Source organism: Ambystoma mexicanum, chromosome 1p (genome assembly GCF_040938575.1).
Source record: "Ambystoma mexicanum isolate Mex_15411 chromosome 1p, UKY_AmexF1_1, whole genome shotgun sequence".
Taxonomy (NCBI): Eukaryota; Metazoa; Chordata; class Amphibia; order Caudata; family Ambystomatidae; genus Ambystoma; species Ambystoma mexicanum.
Genome location: NC_090921.1, coordinates 484,729,610 through 484,749,855, shown reverse-complemented (window position 1 = coordinate 484,749,855; position 20,246 = coordinate 484,729,610).

Sequence of the window (20,246 nt, the reverse complement as noted above, 5' to 3'; positions counted from 1 at the left end):
GGTGCACAAAACCATCTGTCAAAGGGATGTTTGAGGTATGCGACTGATGGAGAAAATGTAGCCTGCAACCTCCAACAAGGCTGCAGAACCCTCTGCACCAAACACCTCTGAACCATGGACATGACACACCGTGCAAAGACACTGCCGGGTTCAAGCCTTTCGACAGCGCACTTTGGAGACCTATGCAGGGAGCAGGCTGCACATTGTGCAGGTCTCTGCTGCTATGGGCCTTCCAGGCAGCAGGCAAGCAGGACCCTGAATTTCTGTGTATTGATGTTGCTGTAAATAATGCACAAAGGTACGCACACAACAACACGCACACCTGTTATTGGTTAGACGCAGACTCCGCCCATATTTGGGATCCTCCCATATCTATCATCTTACATGATGACGCTCTCTGCATTATTACACCTGCTCTGGTGCACACATGCTTGTGTGCTAGAGCACATTAACACCAACTCCCTCATCAGAACACTCTTCTGGCCAGTCTACTTTACCAATCATTTACATAATTAATTTTCAGATACTTCCATCACACAGCAAAACACATTAGGATATATCCACTCCTAGGCAACAGAATGCATCAATTAATTACTCAAATCAAAAGTCAGACCGCTGACCCGACAAAGGCCTGATTCCCTAAGTCAGTCATGCATGTAATGCCTACCGAGGCTAGGCACACGTTAACAGTAGCACTCCTCCGAACGCCCCCTTAATTTGCCACCCGCTTATTGCCATTCACGAGAGAAGACAAGATCAATCGCCCCACTAGCAGATAGCTATTACACAAGCAGGCCAGGGCCAATAACTCATCCGCTGATTAGCCAGTTGGCAGTCAATCAAGATGAGGCCAGATAGGCGACCTTGTTCCAGTCCACAAGGTGGACAAGCTTTGCAGCAGTGGCCACAAGGAGGTATGCATTGCTTTACAAAGCCCTCACAAATAGATATGTCAGCAGCGTAATTTATAGACAGAAAAAAGTGATGGGACGAATGCCTGTAGTTAATCATAACCACTAACATTGATCTGGGCAGCTTCCATTCCATCAGATTTGTATTCCGCTTTCGCTATTATAGTAGGGGATCCGCCATATGCAAATGAGTCCTAATCCTAACAACAATAAGGGCAGAGCAATCAAGATTGCAAGGTTTTACTCCATCTGCAGGGGAACATAGGCAAGACAAGACAAATATAGGTTTTGTTGAATCTCACCAATGAGGTGTACTTTGATTCTCTATAGTGCAGTGATCAAATGACCCATGTCTGTGAATGCCATTTCTCACTTAGGTAGACAAATTGAAGCCACCAAGTAATGGATGGGAGGCTTTAAAATCAATCATAACCACTGACATTGCTCTGGGAAGCTTCCATTCCATCAGATCTGTATTCCGCTTTCGCTATTATAGTAGGGGACCACCATATGCAAATGAGTCCTAATCCTAACACCAATAAGGGCAGAATAATCAAAATTGCAAGGTCTTACTCCATCTGCAGGGGAACACAGGCAAGACAAGACATATTTAGTTTTTTTTTAATCTCACCAATGAGGTGTACTTTGATGCTCTATAGTGCAGTAATCAAATGAGCCATGTCTGGGAATGCCTTTTCTCACTTAGGGAGACAAATTGAAGCCACCAAGTAATGGAAGGAAGGCTTTAAGATCAATAATAACCACTGAAAATTGCTATAGGTATATTCCATGCCATCATTTTTTTATACATTGTTTTCCATTAGAAAATAGGGCCTATGTAATGAAAGGCGCACACACAAATGCCAGTGGTTATAGTTCACAGTTTTCAAGCGATCACTTTTTGGTTTCTGGCAGGTGCGCCTTTGTCCAGTGTGGGCCTATAAGTTAATTACACTTTGCCCTTGGGTACTTGTAGCTATAATAAACCCAACAACCTCTGTTCTCCCCTTTTTACATCAGCTATGGGCTATGGGTTATACACCTGGTGCCTACGCCAATATGTTGACATGTTTTGTGAAGTGCCATCCTTTCAACTTGGGCCTTTCCTAAAGCAGAAATGATGGCTGTACCTATTTCCAGATCTGCAGAAGCCCAAAAGTATCTCCATGTTACCTGATTGTATCTCACCATGGTGGAGGACACCATGTGCAGAGTCCCTTATACAAAAGAATTACATTAGCCACATGGATTCATGGGGCCCATCACGTACTTGCAATCATGTGCCTCACTGATCACATAGAGGGGTGCAGAAGCTCAAGCTGCGAGTAAACTGAACATTTGAGCTCACAGCTGTGAGCTATGAGGCTGCAGCTCAGCCATGATGAGCAATTAGTTAATGCTCTTGCATGATATGAACTCCATTTTCGAAATGTGTCTGATGCAAAGAACGTTTGTTGTAGATAGCTCTGCTGGTCCTTCGGAGTGTGGGGTGCATCTAAAGGCCCCAAACAGAAATCCCTTTCACACGAATAGCAGGATTTTAAACACTGAAACAAAAACGGCCTGGCCTTTGCTATTATTCAAGCAATATTAAAGAGCCACGTGGAACGAGGCCTACCTGCCATTATCAATGGAAAAGCACCATTTTAATTTACAAAAGTAGGAGGAAACAAAGATCCCTGTCACGTGGAAAACAGGATGTTTAAACAAAGAAAACAAAAATGGCCTGCACAGGTGTGTGCATATAAAAGCAGTTTGAAAAAGTGAGAAAGCAATGTATATTATGTTTCACCTATAAAACTCCAGTGACACTTGAAAAAGCCACTTTGTCTTCATAGAAAATGTCAGCGCCAGGTAGTCCCTTTTTCAGGCTGTCAGCAAAACTTCACAATGAGATCTCCCACTCCCAGCCTGGATGTCACATCTCCCATCTAATGACCAACCGCAATAAAATGTCCTGCTACAGGTGTTGAAATTCAGTGTTCTCCAGACCTGCTGGCTCTGAAAGCACTGACTTCAAGAAAAGTTACCCTTGGCTGGAGCATGACTAATATGTGTGAAAATGGAGGTACCCACTTCAAGAACAAGCTTCCATCACAAAGGAGACTGAACAAATAAAAAATAATAAATAAAAATAAATACTCTGGTTACAGGCTCACCCAGAGAAAACAAATGGCCGGAAGGCAGGAGTGACATTTGTCTCATTTGAAGATTCACAATTAATTTAAAAGGAATATTATCATTTGGTCATTTTGCTCAGCCATCATAAAGCTGAAGGATATCATCTATGTATTATTTTTAAAGTGATTTCCAGGCGATTTTGGGGATATAAAATTCATCCACTTGTGACTCCTGGAACTGTAATTGCTATCTAAGATGTATTTGTGGCTGATCTATAGATGTCCCAAAATTGGCAGTTGGTGAGCGGGTGGAAAATGAAATTAGGGATATGCATAATAACTTACATATTCATAACTGTTGTGCTTTTTATGGAAATGGCAGAAGGGTGCCAGATAGCTGTGATATATGCTACGGATATGGTGGTTGGCTTATCTAATTCTCCATGATTAGCTGAATCAGAAAATATGTTTATTATGGCAGCGAGTAAAATTATGAAGTTGTGATACATAACTGGTTTTTGCCAAAAAGTTGAAAGGAGAACAAAGGACAATCACTAATTGGAATTGCCATATGTTGCTCCAGACCCCTAAACCAATCCTGGCATGGAGGTTGGGTTTGGGAGGAGAGAGAATGGTAACTGCCCAATCCTATTGGCAGGAATTGTTGCAGGGTGCTTCCCCAAGATTGTAAAATTGGTGGTGTCATCACTGCCAAATAAGGGGGACTGCACTAGGACAGAGAAAAAGACAGGACAGAAAGAAGAGAGAGACCACCAGGAAGGCTACTGAAACTTACCATCTGACAGATGAAAGGAGACACCAGAGGAGATTGCTAAGACTGCATCTGGGTGGAGCTGTCTATTTTAAGGAAAGCCTCAAAGCTCACTGGGACCTATGGTGGAGAGCGGGAGGACATCTTTGAGAGTGGAGTGACCAGACCCCTGCATTATCTATCCAGAGTGTCCTGAGATTCAGCTGGCTTTCCTGAGCCTTAAACAAAGGCTTGCTATGTAAGTGGAACCGAGCCCGGAGAAACCAAAAGGTGGGGGGTTCTGCTTGTCTTGAATCCTTTTCCTTTATAGTGGGTGGGGGGAGGGGGAAACCGTGTAGATCCTTAGCCTATTTAACCAAAAATATGAACGTAATTAATTTCCCATTTGGCAGAACACTACAGGGTGAATTTTGGTAAAATTAGAAATTGACAAAGCTCACTTCCCAGTGTGTGCTGAAAACTATAGTCTATACATTAATTGGATAATACTCGTTGTCCAGCTGACTCCAACTTCTTTAAGGAAGAGGAGTGTCTTTATGCTTAAATAAGTCCAACCTCTTTTGATCCAGCTTCCCCAACACAGGCCTTTCAGGAAGGGGGTCTGAAATCCAAAATTCCCCAATGCATTCAAATTTTCTGCCTGACTTCCCAACATAGACCAAAGCAAGGGCGGGTCTGAAAAAAAGTGATAAATCACCCTGTGTTTATTTTAAACCACAAGTGTGTACACAATCATAATTACCAATCTTGATATCCTACTGCTTGCCTTTTAAGCCTGCAGGAAAAATTAAAATCACACATTACATGCTAAGTGCCTTTGTTATTGTTCAGTGTAATTATTTTGTGAAGTGAAATTTGCAGAAAGTGAAGAAATGTGATTGTTTTCTTTTTAACTCACTTTTGTGATGTATTTATGCTTAGAGAAGTTGATTGTGTATTGCCACAGATAGAGTGGTGTTTGACATTTTCATGCTAAGTTCTACTACTTTTATTTAAAAAATAAATACCAAAATATTTCCCATAAATGGGCCTGGTTATTGTCTCATTGTTAGCTCAGGGGAGAGGGATCCAATGGGCATGATATGTGTCTGACATAAGGCTAAAAAGGAATCTGTTAAACAATTTGTTGTATAACCACTCGAGTGGAGAGGGAAGGAACTCCTTGTGTTGGGGTGGCTTCTCAATAAACCGTTACAGGAGTAGGGCCACACTGTTTGAGATATATATGTAGTGCCTGGCCCAATCAGTGCCCAGCCAGGAGGGTGATGTTGCTCACCCCTTGAGCGAATGCGTGAGACAAAAGGACACATACACTGGTGTGAAAAATAGTTTATTAAGTATGTATTTGTTTTTAACAATATGACTTTGTTTTCCCTCCATGGACTGGACTGCTCCACCAGCCACTGCTGAGTGGTCACCTAGAATGTAGAGGAAATGGGATACATGACAGGCGACCCGCCTGGCCTGAAGGAATGGACTGGACAGCGATACAACCTTTGAAAATATAAAACATGTTCAAAATAACAGAGAGCGAAGAGAAGGGGAGTCAGAGAAGAGGAGGGGGAGAGAGAGACAGCTGAAAGAACAGCTATGGGCTACCTGGGGGGCCATGCCCATGAGCTGCTTCATGGTGCATGAAGATCCCTGAAAGCTGGGCCACGTATGTGAGGAGTGACCCACTGTAAAGAGTGAGCTCCGGGCTGCATGCCCGGTGCAGTACAGACACCCACCTGGCATGCGGGGTGGTTGCCTGCCGGGGCCACATGGCATGCGGGGTGGTTGCCTGCCGGGGCCACATTGTTTTGCCATTCACAGATCACACAGTCAAAAACTAATAAGAAGCCATTGTAACAGGAGCTCTCCTTTATTGCCCTCCCCATAGCTCTTTCCCAGGCTCTGCTAGCCCCCCCTCTTCCTCCCTCATCCCCGTGCCCATGTCCTTCCTTTCCATCTTAAGGTCGTCCCTGATTTTAAGGAGGACTGACCTTATTTACTTCAGAACACACTTGTATGGGCCCAGAAGAGGTAAGCCCAGGTGCTCATTTGCATGACAGTCCAGGTGACTACAGTGCATCCAGCCCGAGCTGAGTTCGAGGGGTGGTCCAGCACCAGGTGATATGGCCTTAGAGGCAGACGGCCGTTCCTGGGACCAGTTGGGGCAGACCTCGAAGCAATGCCCTCCAGGGCCGTATGTACGTGGTCGCTCGGGAGCAAGAATAGGACAGCATCCTGGGTGAAATGAAGGCAGGAGCCAGGCCAGCGTGCTCTATTGTGTAACAGGGAATGGGGGGGAAGCAGCCTTTCAGTGCTTCACTGGCATGAGTAGAGGAATAAACCCCGCCCCAAAAAGGAGGTGGACTTGCGTGGCCGAGGAACGTGGCAGTGATGGCATTGCCCACATGGGAAGGTGACACTACCGAGAGCAATGCGTCCAAGGGCGCAGCAGTAATCCTGCATTCCCATGAGGGCACAAGACACTTCCAGTAGTGAAGGACTCCCTAGGTCGCTGTGGTGATCGTGTGTTGCCCCATGAGCGCATGAGTTGCCACCAGGATTGAAGGCCTCCCTGGTCCATCAGTGGTGATCATGGGGTACCCCCACATCTTGCAACCTTTTGTGTCACCAAGGCGGGTGAAAACATCTGATTTTCTTTTTGGCGGGTGAGAGCCCATAGAAGTGAATGTGCGTATGAGGGACTTGGCAGGTGATTCAGCTTCCAAAATTGGTTGAGTTGCGAGCTATGTCTCCCACAAAGACACAGTGTGCAGTGAGCTATTTGGAAAACAAGAGTAGCTCGGCCCACAGCAGTTAGTGCGGCATTGCAGCTCCCTGAGGTGCAAAGGGTGTGCCTTTAGCAAAGGACAACCCGTGGTGGCAGCCAGCCCTCAAAAGCAGCACTGAGGGGCAGGCCTGATCCATGGTTATGGGTGTGAGAGCCAGAATACAAGAACTGGAAGGCAAGTTAAGTGGTGGCTGACTGAAGAAGCAACTCCAAGTAAATGTAATTCAATATAAAATTATACATGTTTATAGGGGTATTGTTTAGGTAGGTTTCGGCAAGGGCTAAAGCTTCAAAGGGTAAGGTCAGAGAAGGGTTAGTAGGGTGGCTTGGTGGGGGTGGTCAGTGTAGGTTGATGACCTGTCAAAGGTCATCCTTGGAGAGGAGTCACGCACAGGGGATATCCTCTGACCCACCTCTATGTGGATGGCACAGGATTTGAAGTATGAGACTGGTCCATTAGTTCACCCTGGGGGGTCCCCCATGACTCCTTTGAGAGAAGGTGATCTGACAGAACAGGAACCAAGTTGGATGGGTACTCCATGGCATGGTATTTAGCGCTGGACATGTAGAGGTAAAAAGGGGGCATAGGAATAAATACGATTATTATTATTGTTATTGTTTATTAAAGCCAAAGCCCCTATTGGGGTGAAAAAATCAGTTTGGCAACGTGTGCCATCTTTGAAAGGGAGAGGGAATAACATGGCATGAATAGGAACTCAGGTAGTAGCCCATCTCTTGCTACAAGTCCCACCAGTATCTCTAGGCTGCCTGGACAATCTCTCTCTTTAGGCTGGTCTGCCGAGGGGGGTTGGCCACTTATTTGTTCCTCCCTGGTTTGGGGGAAAGAGTGCAAAAGCGCCCCCAGGTCAGGCAGGAACACCAGGGTGACACGTAATTAAATAACCAAACTAAACTAAACAGCCTGCAAATGTGGTAGTAAGACAACTATGCCTTCATGTTGTGAATATGTCCCCTGGCTGGCTTTGAGGGTTGTGTGTCATTCAGTGGCTGGGCCCCACCACCTGCACAGTGATGTGAGGCCGGTGAGTATTATGGAGTGGATCCCCTGACCCCCCCCTTCAACACACTGGGGCCTATGGTAGGGGATGGCCACATTGAATCTACTTCCTCTATTGGCCCTTTAAGTATCAAACACAAGAGGCAGAGTTCATCACTGTGGCCTATGTCTTTTCAGACATGTGAAAATCACTTACTGACACTAGGGAGACAGTGCTTACCAACCTGTGTCCCCAGTTTAACATTACTGCCTCAGGTGGAGCACCCTATATGCATCAGCAGAACACAGAGGAGATGCCGGGTCCAAGTCCTCTCCTAACTCTGCCTATGCATTTCTCCATGCATGTGCATTGGGACACACATGCACAGAATGAAGGTTTCAAGATGGTGGACTGAACTTTTAAAGGATTTGTCTCTGTAATAAAGCTCCCTGTGAGGGAATCAATTAAAGCATCCAATACCTGAAAATGCTTATGGTGCATCCACATTCTAGACAGAGGCCCACACTTTGGAGGTAGGAAACTAAGCCCATCAGAAGCCCAGGCAGAGATACAGAGAATATGGGTGCTTGGAGCAGCAGAGCTGCAATCAGTGTAAGGGAGAAAGTGCAGAGAAAATTTGAATGGCAGGAGGAGGTGGAAGTGAAGAGAGAGCTGAAGGTGCAGGAGGGGGGAGGCACAGAGAGAGTTGAAGGTTCAGGAGGAGGTGGAGGAGCAGAGAGAGCTGAAGGTGCAGGAGTAGGTGGAGGCACAGAGAGAGTTGAAGGTGCAGGAGTAGGTGGGGGCACAGAGAGAGGTGCAGGTGCAGGAGGGGGGAGGCACAGAGAGAGCTGAAGGTGCAGGAGTAGGTGAAGGCACAGAGAGAGCTGAAGGTGCAGGAGTAGGTGGGGGCACAGAGAGAGGTGAAGGTGCAGGAGGAGGTGGAGGTGCAGAGAGAGCTGAAGGTGCAGGAGGAGGTGGACGTGCAGAGAGAGCTGAAGGTGCAGGAGTAGGTGGGGGCACAGAGAGAGCTGAAGGCACAGGAGGAGGTAGAGGCGCATAGAAAGGTGAAGGATGAAGGGAAGGTGCAGAGAGAGCTGAGAGTAGAGAAGAGGTCTGAGAGATGAGCATCAAGGAGGCAGCAGAGTACAGAGGAGGTTGAGGAGGTGAAGCGTGAGGAAGAGTGCAGATGAGCTTGAAGGAGTGGATGAAGTGGAATGAGAGAGCGAGTGAGAGTGATCGGAAAAATAAAGCGAGACAGAGAACGGGAGAAGAAGCATCTGAAGAACGGAAGGAGGGAAACGGCAAGGAAGGACCAACACATACGGCAGGAGCATTGTGGGAAGTCCTGTGAAGGCACAGGGATAGCAATAGTCCGAAAGTAATGCAACAAGAGTCTACCCATTGTCTGTGAGAAGTGGAAGCTGCTCATGAGCAGAATCAAACTCTAAGAAAGGTCAACCATTCACAAGCTTCTTCAGAGCAGCCTAAGGGTCAAAGTCTGTGAGAGACACTGGGGAGAGACCCTGGGGTTGGTCTTTTGTAGAAGCATAGCGTGGAAGGTTGCCCAGAATAATGACAGAAGTTATTATTCATTCAAAACCTCCCAGACATACATTTCTGTTTTGTTGGCTGAACTAGTGTCTGGAGTTGTGGAAAATGGGTGTGCACAGTCCCATTAACTTCTCTGCAGTGCTGAGTTGCTGATCTCTACCTTCATCTCACCCTTCTTGTTCCAGCAGGGCATTTAAATGTCTCTTTAGTCCAGCCTTAAACATTGTTTGCACCTCCTCTTGAGAATGACAACCTCCTGTGTCTAAAAGTTGTCACCTTGACGATAAACCAGGAGTCAAAAAAAGATGCCAGGAGATAATACTTCTCATTTCCCTTCATCCCCAAAATGTTTGGATCCTGCAGACTTTTAGGTAGTTCCCCTTCATCTGCAATGCCAGACAGTTCATGTTTACATATTATGTTTGATAGTTCTATTTCCAACCAGTTTACCATGTGGCATACAGACTAGGTGGCCTCTTAAAATGGCACACAAAATAACATTTTACAACATTTGCCACTGTGCAGTTTTTCAGTGGGCACCATCCAGTTGCCCGGTCTGGCGATTGCATTAGCTGGTCACTGCTTTGCACTGTTCCAACAGATGCTCAATCACATCTAGGGTTGAATTTTACTGAGTCTGCACTGCAGTTTTCAGGTGGTTGTAAGGGAGGTGGTGGCACAACTACAGCTACCCTTACATATTATTGGTACAGTAGGGGTGGCTAAAGTAGATGCTGAACATCTGTGCCACACTTGCTATCTCTTCTGGAGGTGGGTACTGACTGATGAAGTGAGTGATCATAAAATGTCGACATGAACAGAGAAGAACATGTGCATGGTTTCTCCTATCCTCAGCTTAGCTACATAATAAGATCTGCTTCTATCCGCCACAAATCCCACTTGTAAACTACAGGCAATGATGCAATTTGCCACAACCTCCTTTACTCTCTCCCAGAGATCATCTCCTGTACGGGACCTGCTGTGAAACTCTTCGATATACAAAGTGCCCTGCTGGTGAATGACATTTGACTGCTGCTTCCTCTGGCTTTGTTGATGAGAGGCATGGAGGAAGCAGTCCCAGTGTCCGGTGATGGCCATGAAGCATATGCCTTCAGCACAGGTCCACATGTACGTTGCCAGTTAACTTTCTTACCCTCTCAGTAGTCCTGTGTCATTCCCAAAGTTTCCACAGTGTGGATGTAAAGGCGTAGTACTGAGTTTTGCTTGAATTAGAGAAGGTTCTCCTGGACTAAGGAGAGTTTTTCATGTCTTTTATGTTGTTTGTGACAGGCTCAAAAGCCTCATCAAAAGTGGGCGGATTCTTTGGCAGAAAATATAAAGTTTCTGCGTGCCATGGGATCTACAGGAAAAGAAGGTGCAAACATCTGTAAATCAATAAGATTCTTTGGTATTGTCTTGCAGGATGGTGGTGAAAATGTGCCCATTCCCTGTAATTAATGAGGGGTGCTGGGAGGCATTGCCAAACATGCAAATATACAATTTTAGAATTTCATGTGGGCCCAGAGGAAAGAGTTGCCCAAATGGGCTCCCACTTTTCAAGCAAATGTTTCTTGCATATATGTGTCAAGGGCCCGTACTACCTACAACTCTCTATTCCTAAATACTCTCCTTCTAGAGCCCTCCGCTGGGCCTTCTCCAGCTGTCGGCAGGGGTGAGCCGTTTTTCCAAACAGAGATTTGAAGGTAGATCCTTATCCTCTGCAGGTGCCTCCTTCTGGAACAGCCTCCCTGCCTCTGTCCATCTAGAGCTGGACCTCCTTATGTTCAGGAAACTCCTCAAGACCTATCTCTTCTCTTCCTCTTTCTCTCTCTCCCTCTCCCTTGCTAACCTCCTTTCTCTTCACTCCTGCTTGCCTCCTTCTCTCTCCTCCCCAACTGCTCAGTTTACTGACTGATCTCCAGGTGAACATCCAGAGCCTCACGGGTCCCAGGCTCCCCCACCATTCCTGCACTTGCCTCTGGGCCTCTGCACTCTGCTTGCTACTACTGCACTTGGAACACGTTCCATGAGAAGGGTAACCACTCTGCACTTAACCCAGGCCCCTGCTGGACTGCGCGCACTTGTCCCCCTGCCCATCCCTCGCACTTCCTGTCTGTGCATGTGCACGACCTTGAATGTACTAGGCCTAGCAAGTTTTTCAGTCCTGTTCCCCTCTGTCTCCACTCCCTAGCTTGGTTGTGCCTGAAATACTTGCGCGTAGGCGCATTAGTGATGACCAACCACCAATCATTCTGAATGTCGCCAGGCATAGTACGGTAGTTCTCTGTGTGTCCTTTTCCCTTGCCTCCACCACTTCTCTCCCCACTCTTTGTCATGCACTTGCACTGTTTGAGAGTAGTTTATTGATTGTATGCTCGTTTCCTTCTCCCCCTTTCTCTCATTCCTTCCTGTCATGCACTTGCACTAGCAGAAATGCATGTGCCCTAGTATGCTAGTTATTTTGTTTGCTCATTCGGAATCTTCAAGGCCTTAGAATGGTGACTGTATTCCATTGTTCCCTTGCGGCCTTGAAGCACTTTGAAGCACTTCACTTGTCTACAAGCGCTTTACAAATAAACACTTACAATTACAAAAGGTGAGCTTGTTGCTTTTCAACGTGAAATAATTCCACACTCCTGAATGTTTGGGAGGACTGAGATGGGCACTTACATTTACTCATTTTAGGGGTCTGAGCTGTGTACTTTGCAGTGGATTCTGTGCAGGTCTCTTGGCTAGACCTGGGTGAAATTGTTAAATTCCATCCCACCAGCCGCGGGAGCAAAATCTGTCCGCTTTTGTTCCGCTTCACACCAGTCTGCTGTTCTGCCACACCCATGTATAAAAAAGAGCTGCGCAAACTTTCTTGTGCTGCTGCGCAAACCAAAAATGCAGCACTGTTTTTTTCTCTCCATTGCACGAACCAAAGAACGCAGTGCAAAGTTTCTTGTGACGTTGCATGAAATCCGCACAAATAGAAAAGAGCTTCCTGAAGTTTTGTATGCCACTGTGCGAAACCTAGCACAAATTGAAAAGAGCAGCGTGAAGTTTCTCGTGCTGCTGCATGAATCTAGTACGAATTGAAACAAAAACTGCACAAAGTTTCTCGTGCCGCTGTATGCACCTACCATGGATCGAGAAACCCATGCAAAGTTTCTCCTGATGCTGCGCAAAACTAGCATGGATTGGGGAAAATTGCGCAAAGTTTCTTGTGGCATGCACGAAACGAGCATGATTCAGAAAAACCTGCACAAAGTTTCTAGTATCGCTGCAAGAAACTTGCACAGATGGAATGGAGCAGGACCTAGCGCGAACCTAGCACAAATCAAAACCCTGTGCAAAGTTTCTCGTGACACTGTGTGAACCTAGCACGAATCAAAACCCTGCTCAAAGTTTCTCTTAACACTTTGTGACACATGTAAAGACTGGAGGGGGCTGTCTGGACTCCTGCTCTCTATATGGTAGAGGAGAGGCACAGAGGACCCCAGCCAAGATTCTCTTTTTGAGAAGCACTGTTTTGACAAGGGCTGTCTACGGCTGGTTGTGCTGCTACTTGCATTGTGGATTGCTGGTTTCCAGAACCGAGTTGTTACGAGGAAACTCCTGCTACTGCTACTTTAAAGGAAAAGAAAAAGAAAGAAAAGACATCTTCTGGTGCACTGCCGATCCCGCCCCTCCTTCCCACAATCCATTTAACCTAACAAACTTGTGCTTTATGCGCGCATGCTTTTTGAGAAGCGCTGTTTTGACAAGGGCTGTCTACGGCTGGTTGTGCTGCTACTTGCATTGTGGATTGCTGGTTTCCAGAACCGAGTTGTTACGAGGAAACTCCTGCTACTGCTACTTTAAAGGGTACAGACATTGGGACAGATGCGAACTATGAACTGTGGCAGTCAGCCTGAGTGACTCATACATTGATACATTGTTACCATTGTTCTCTTCCCATAGAAAAGAAAAAGAAAGGACACCTTCTGGTGCACTGCCGATCCCGCCCCTCCTTCCCACAATCCATTTAACCTAACAAACTCGTGCTTTATGCGCGTGCGCTTTTTGAGAAGCGCTGTTTTGACAAGGGCTGTCTACGGCTGGTTGTGCTGCTACTTGCATTGTGGATTGCTGGTTTCCAGAACCGAGTTGTTACGAGGAAACTCCTGCTACTGCTACTTTAAAGGGTACAGACATTGGGACAGATGCAAACTATGAACTGTGGCAGTCAGCCTGAGTGACTCATACATTTATACATTGTTACCATTGTTCTCTTCCTGTAGAAAAGAAAAAGAAAGCAAGAACACCTTTTGGTGCACTGCCGATCCCGCCCCTCCTTCCCTCAATCCATTTAACCTAACAAACTTGCGCTTTATGCGTGTGTGCTTTTTGAGAAGCGCTGTTTTGACAAGGGCTGTCTACGGCTGTCCACTGGTGGTGAGGGGGTGAAAGGGTCCGGTGTCGTTATTCGATGATTTATACTTTATATGTGATTTACATTTCTGATTTTATTGTTTGCTTATTTTAATTCTTAAGTTTGTTTTTTAATTGTTTCAATTCAGCACAAAAGCAAAGTTACTAGTTCAGCGACTTTTACTATGTACACCTTAAAATCTAATATGCCAGCCACGCTAGTTAGTTCCAAAATGGTGGTGTCTGCTTCTACACCACGCAAAATCGCCCAAACGTATATTATTTTGTCGCCGGTGGTTAAAAAAGATGTTGCCATGAATGATATTAGAGACTACTGTGTGTTACGCAACTCGAATATAGGAGCCAGAAGAGCAGGGGGGCGAAAGAGGTCTCGAGTTGCGAAAGCCGCAGAGGAGTCTCGTATTGATCACAGCAAATCTAAATCTGGTGGCGATCCTGAACCATGCGAATATCCGAGCCCGCCAAATATCAGTAAGGAGAGAACTATACATCCCCAAGTACATCCCCAAGTGCTTCAGGCCACAAATCTAATCGAAGCTCTAGAGATGTTACACATGTATCAATCTCTGATACATCGGAGCTAGAAGAACATAACACCTTTTCTACTCCAATGGTGAACAGTGGGACCCCGCCACTCGACCTGGCTCAAACTTCCATTTCTGTCTTGTCCCTTCATGCCAGTTTTCCGAATGATTTACATGAAGAAAATCTAGTACGCTCTCCGCGGTCTCCGATTGAAAGACAGTCGACCTCCATTTGTCTCTCAGTCTCCTTTATAGCACCAACTCCAAGGCACCCTAAGCCTGTGCAACTGACACCTGAACCCATATCCCAACCCCCTCCACTTGAAATAACACTAGCTGCCATTAACACAGCAATTGTCACCTTAGGACGGCTATTTGAGACGCTTGACCAAAAGATCTGTCTCAAGCGGCTCAAATTGACCGTATTGCCGAATGGATGGAAAAAGAATTGACCCATAGACATTGTGCCCGTAACTGGGGTATAATACCTCCAGCCAATGAAATGATACTTGCACCATTGAAATCTCACGAAGACATCCCTATAGTACCCACTCCAATTCTTCCAACATTCTCTAATGTTATTCGTTCCCCCAGTTCCATAGGCGAGACTGTGGATTCCACAACTGACCAAGCCCAAGCACTTAAGAGACTGAAAGCTCCAACGCAAAAAATGTTTCCCATATTTCAATCTAAGGAAGGCATCAAAAAACCCTTGAAGACGTATTCAAAAAAGTTCACTATTCCTCCTGATACAAAGGGAAAGAAGAAGTCAAGAAATATTAAGAACTCAGAAATAATTTCTAATTCATCTTCAAGACAATTCATTAAAGGAATACAGACAATACGTCCTTCAATGGCAAGTGCTACAGTTATAAATAAATATAAAGCAATGCGAAACAACGCAAGGGGTACAGTTGATCCCGACAAAGAAGTTGTATCACATCAACCTCTGGATGGGCTGGTTGATGAGAAAGCCAAAATTCAACCACCTCCAATGCGAAGCAATAAAGAGGTGACCATTACATCTTAAACAGCTAAAACAATCAGTGATCAATCCCAAGCAAAGTCATTGGCTGAACAAGAAAACCTAAACCAAGCACTTCATAGGAAAGAGATTCGAGAAGCGGTTGATGCCTACCTAGAATCACAAACATTATGTAATACCCAGCTGAATTTGATCAACTCCAAAAATCAGGATGGAAATAATGAAGGTTATAGCACACATCCAGAAAACAAAACAAGAGACGTGCCGTCACACTCCACGACTTTCTCATGCCTGTCAACTCAGAGAGGAGACACTCCAATGTTACAAGAGAGAGGAGTCTCCTATGCAACTTCAGCGACAACTTTACAACACACTAGAATGCCAGAGACTCCGGCTGCGAACTTTGATGAAAATAGATACAACCAAATGAACCAAAGACCAAAAAAAGAAAATCAGTTCACTTTTATCGTAAGATGTCGGCCTGCTCCTTTCCAGCAATACACTTTGTGTCGAGCAAATATTTTGAACATTTTCAAAGACACATCTATGCTTACTGATCTGTCCACTGTAGATTTGGCACAGGTGGAATTTCTGAACCTGTTTCAACCGGAGACGGTGAGATTGTGGATTTCCTCAGCCTTGGTGGCGAGAACAATCTGGGAAGCAAAGGAGGAACTGTTTGAGTTAGGCTTTATCATCACGCAAGATCAAATAACATCTAAAACCCTGGAGCAAACCAAAACGGTAATAAATAAATATATCAGTGGTTCCTGGCAAACCACGACTGGTACATTTTGTGCAGTACATCCCTCATAACCGAAGAATATCCAAGCCAAGGGGTCCATTGAGTCACTTAAAATTAAATTTGCAAGTTGGAACACCAGAGGCCATTGACATCTCACGACCTCCTTCATAAAACTTCTTAGGGACATTGACATATTAGTGTTTCAAGAAACTTGGCTGAGGAACCCGCCGGTCTGCAACAATTATGACATCTCTCTGGTTCCGGCATTACGGGCCTCGAAAGGCAGAACCACATCGGGTCTGATGGTGGCATCTAAATCAAGTTCTTTGTGCATACTGCGCCAATGGGCCACCTTCAATCAATCCATTCAATTAGTTAAGATCACAATCAGGGAGCATGTCATCGCCTTGGTCAATATCTATCGAAATCCTTCAGCCATCTGTGACAACCTATTTCTCAAGAGCTTTATAGATACTCTTGATTTAATAGCCTTGGACAACGAGGTCACAAATATCATCGTGGCCGGTGATCTTAACATGCATTATTTAGATAAATGTGAACCGAGGAAATCAATAATAGTCAAATGGGAGAGCCTAATGGAGGAACGGCAACTAAAATTGTTGAATGGTGTGACTAAGGGTGATATGCCCCCGCAGGCAACATGGACAAGAGGCCTTAGTCTAAGTATTATAGACTTTCAGGCCGATTCATGGAATAATTAGCGCGGCGCAAGTGGGCAAAAACGTGCGAATCGCAGTGGAATAGCGAAAATCGCAGTGGAATAGCGAAAATCGCAGTGCAATTGCGAAAATCGCACGAAAAGCAGCGCACGTCGATTCATGGAAGGCCGTGCGCGAGAAAACCAGCGGATGTGCGATAAAAAAGTGCGCGGCGCACGTTGGCGCACAGGCCATCTAACAGCGTGCGCCAGGTCACAGCGAAAATCGCACAGGCCACAGCGAAATTCGCACATAGCGCGGCGCACGCAACAAAAGTAGGCGGAACACGGGCGTAACACTCGGAATGGGGAACAACTTGCCAAAACGTGGGCGTCACGGGGGAAGTACAGGGCACAAGTGCGCGGAACGCCCACACGCTCGCCTACAACACGTATTCATGGAATAGAATAGGGCAAAAAAGCGCACGCTCAAACCAGCGCACAGGCACAAACACGACCGCCACAAGAAAGCAGGCGGTAGCGTCTCTGCGGCTGTAAGAAATGTGCGCCAAAAGGTGCGCCAACAAATAGCACCTATATACTGCCATGATGAATGTCCCATACTGTGGCCCTCCAGGAAAAATGACGTGCAAAGGGGTACCCACAAACACGGACACCCGCTGACAAAAAATACGTGTGCGTGTATACCGGGGTGCACGGGAAGTCTCACACGCGATTTGCAGGGTACGTGCATCACAGGGGTTCGCGTGAAGTTAATCACGCGATCGGGCCTGGGGGAGCGGGCTACGTGTATTTCAGGGGTTCGCGTGAAATTTCTCACGCGATCGGGCCTGGGGGAGCGTGCTACGTGTATTTCAGGGGTTCGCGTGAAGTTTCACACGCGATCGGGCCTGGGGGAGCGGGCTACGTGAATTTCAGGGGTGCGCGGGAAGTTCCACACGCGAATAGCCTGGGCGCGTGTATTTCAGGGGTGCGCGGGGAGTTCCACACGCGAATAGCCTGGGCGCGTGTATTTCAGGGGTGCGCGGGAAGTTCCACACGCGAATAGCCTGGGCGCGTGTATTTCAGGGGTGCGCGGGGAGTTCCACACGCGAATAGCCTGGGTGCGTGTATTTCAGGGGTGCGCGGGAAGTTCCACACGCGAATAGCCTGGATGCGTGTATTTCAGGGGTGCGCGGGAAGTTCCACACGCGAATAGCCTGGGCGCGTGTATTTCAGGGGTGCGCGGGAAGTTTTACACGCGATTTCTGCACGGTACGTGTATTTCAGGGGTGCCGGGGAGTCCCACATGTGATTTGACAGTGTGGGTCCTCCCAGGTGTACCCTGTACACCCTCCACGGCCCCTGCAGGCAGCCCACACCACAGGGGACTACCCTGCATCCCTGGTCATGTCCCGCAGGCAGCCCACACAACATGGGCATGCCCCCCAGCAAAGGCACATGTCTCCTTGAACTAATGAACACCAACTCATGTCCCCTTGCACCCCCACCCCCCAGCACTGTGGGGCACCTGCCAGCAGGCCCCCACCCATGTCCAACTCATGTCCCCCACCACCCCCACCCCCCAGCACTGTGGGGCACCTGCCAGCAGGCCCCCACCCATGTCCAACTCATGTCTCCCACCACCCCCACCCCCCAGCCACCAGGGGCACCCTCCACCAGGCCCCCACTCATGTCTCCCACCACCCCCACACCCCAGCAGTGCAGGGGCACCCTCCACCAGGCCCCCACTCATGTCTACCACCACCCCCAACCCCCAGGCACCAGGGGCAGCCTCCACCAGGCCCCCACTCATGTCTCCCACCACCCCCACACCCCAGCCACCAGGGGCACCCTCCACCAGGCCCCCACTCATGTCTCCCACCACCCCCACCCCCCAGCCACCAGGGGCACCCTCCACCAGGCCCCCACTCATGTCTCCCACCACCCCCACACCCCAGCCACCAGGGGCACCCTCCACCAGGCCCCCACTCATGTCACCCACCACCCCCACACCCCAGCAGTGCAGGGGCAGCCTCCACCAGGCCCCCACTCATGTCTCCCACCACCCCCACCCCCCAGCACTGTGGGGCACCTGCCAGCAGGCCCCCACCCATGTCCAACTCATGTCTCCCACCACCCCCACCCCCCAGCCACCAGGGGCACCCTCCACCAGGCCCCCACTCATGTCTCCCACCACCCCCACCCCCCCAGCACTGTGGGGCACCTGCCAGCAGGCCCCCACCCATGTCCAACTCATGTCTCCCACCACCCCCACCCCCCAGCCACCAGGGGCACCCTCCACCAGGCCCCCACTCATGTCTCCCACCACCCCCACACCCCAGCCACCAGGGGCACCCTCCACCAGGCCCCCACTCATGTCTCCCACCACCCCCACCCCCCAGCCACCAGGGGCACCCTCCACCAGGCCCCCACTCATGTCTCCCACCACCCCCACCCCCCAGCCACCAGGGGCACCCTCCACCAGGCCCCCACTCATGTCTCCCACCACCCCCACCCCCCAGCCACCAGGGGCACCCTCCACCAGGCCCCCACTCATGTCTCCTACCACCCCCACCCCCCAGCCACCAGGGGCACCCTCCACCAGGCCCCCACTCATGTCTCCCACCACCCCCACCCCCCCAGCATAGTGGGGCACCTGCCAGCAGGCCCCCACCCATGTCCAACTCATGTCTCCCACCACCCCCACCCCCCAGCCACCAGGGGCACCCTCCACCAGGCCCCCACTCATGTCTCCCACCACCCCCACCCCCCAGCCACCAGGGGCACCCTCCACCAGGCCCCCACTCATGTCTCCCACCACCCCCACCCCCCAGCCACCAGGGGCACCCTCCACCAGGCTCCCACTCATGTCTCCCACCACCCCCACCCCCCAGCCACCAGGGGCACCCTCCACCAGGCCCCCACTCATGTCTCCCACCACCCCCACCCCCCAGCCACCAGGGGCACCCTCCACCAGGCCCCCACTCATGTCTCCCACCACCCCCACCCCCCCAGCACTGTGGGGCACCTGCCAGCAGGCCCCCACCCATGTCCAACTCATGTCTCCCACCACCCCCACCCCCCAGCCACCAGGGGCACCCTCCACCAGGCCCCCACTCATGTCTCCCACCACCCCCACCCCCCCAGCACTGTGGGGCACCTGCCAGCAGGCCCCCACCCATGTCCAACTCATGTCCCCCACCACCCCCACCCCCCAGCACTGTGGGGCACCTGCCAGCAGGCCCCCACCCATGTCCAACTCATGTCTCCCACCACCCCCACCCCCCAGCCACCAGGGGCACCCTCCACCAGGCTCCCACTCATGTCTCCCACTACCCCCACCCCCAAGCCACCAGGGGCACCCTCCACCAGGCCCCCACTCATGTCTCCCACCACCCCCACACCCCAGCAGTGCAGGGGCAGCCTCCACCAGGCCCCCACTCATGTCTCCCTCCACCCCCACACCCCAGCAGTGCAGGGGCAGCCTCCACCAGGCCCCCACTCATGTCTCCCACCACCCCCACCCCCCAGCAATGTGGGGCACCTGCCAGCAGGCCCCCACCCATGTCCAACTCATGTCTCCCACCACCCCCACCCCCCAGCCACCAGGGGCACCCTCCACCAGGCCCCCACTCATGTCTCCCACCACCCCCACCCCCCCAGCACTGTGGGGCACCTGCCAGCAGGCCCCCACCAATGTCCAATCCATGCCCCCCTGCACCTGGGTCCCAACATTCCCCAATCATGTCCGTAATGCCCATCCTCCCCTGCCAAAAGGCCC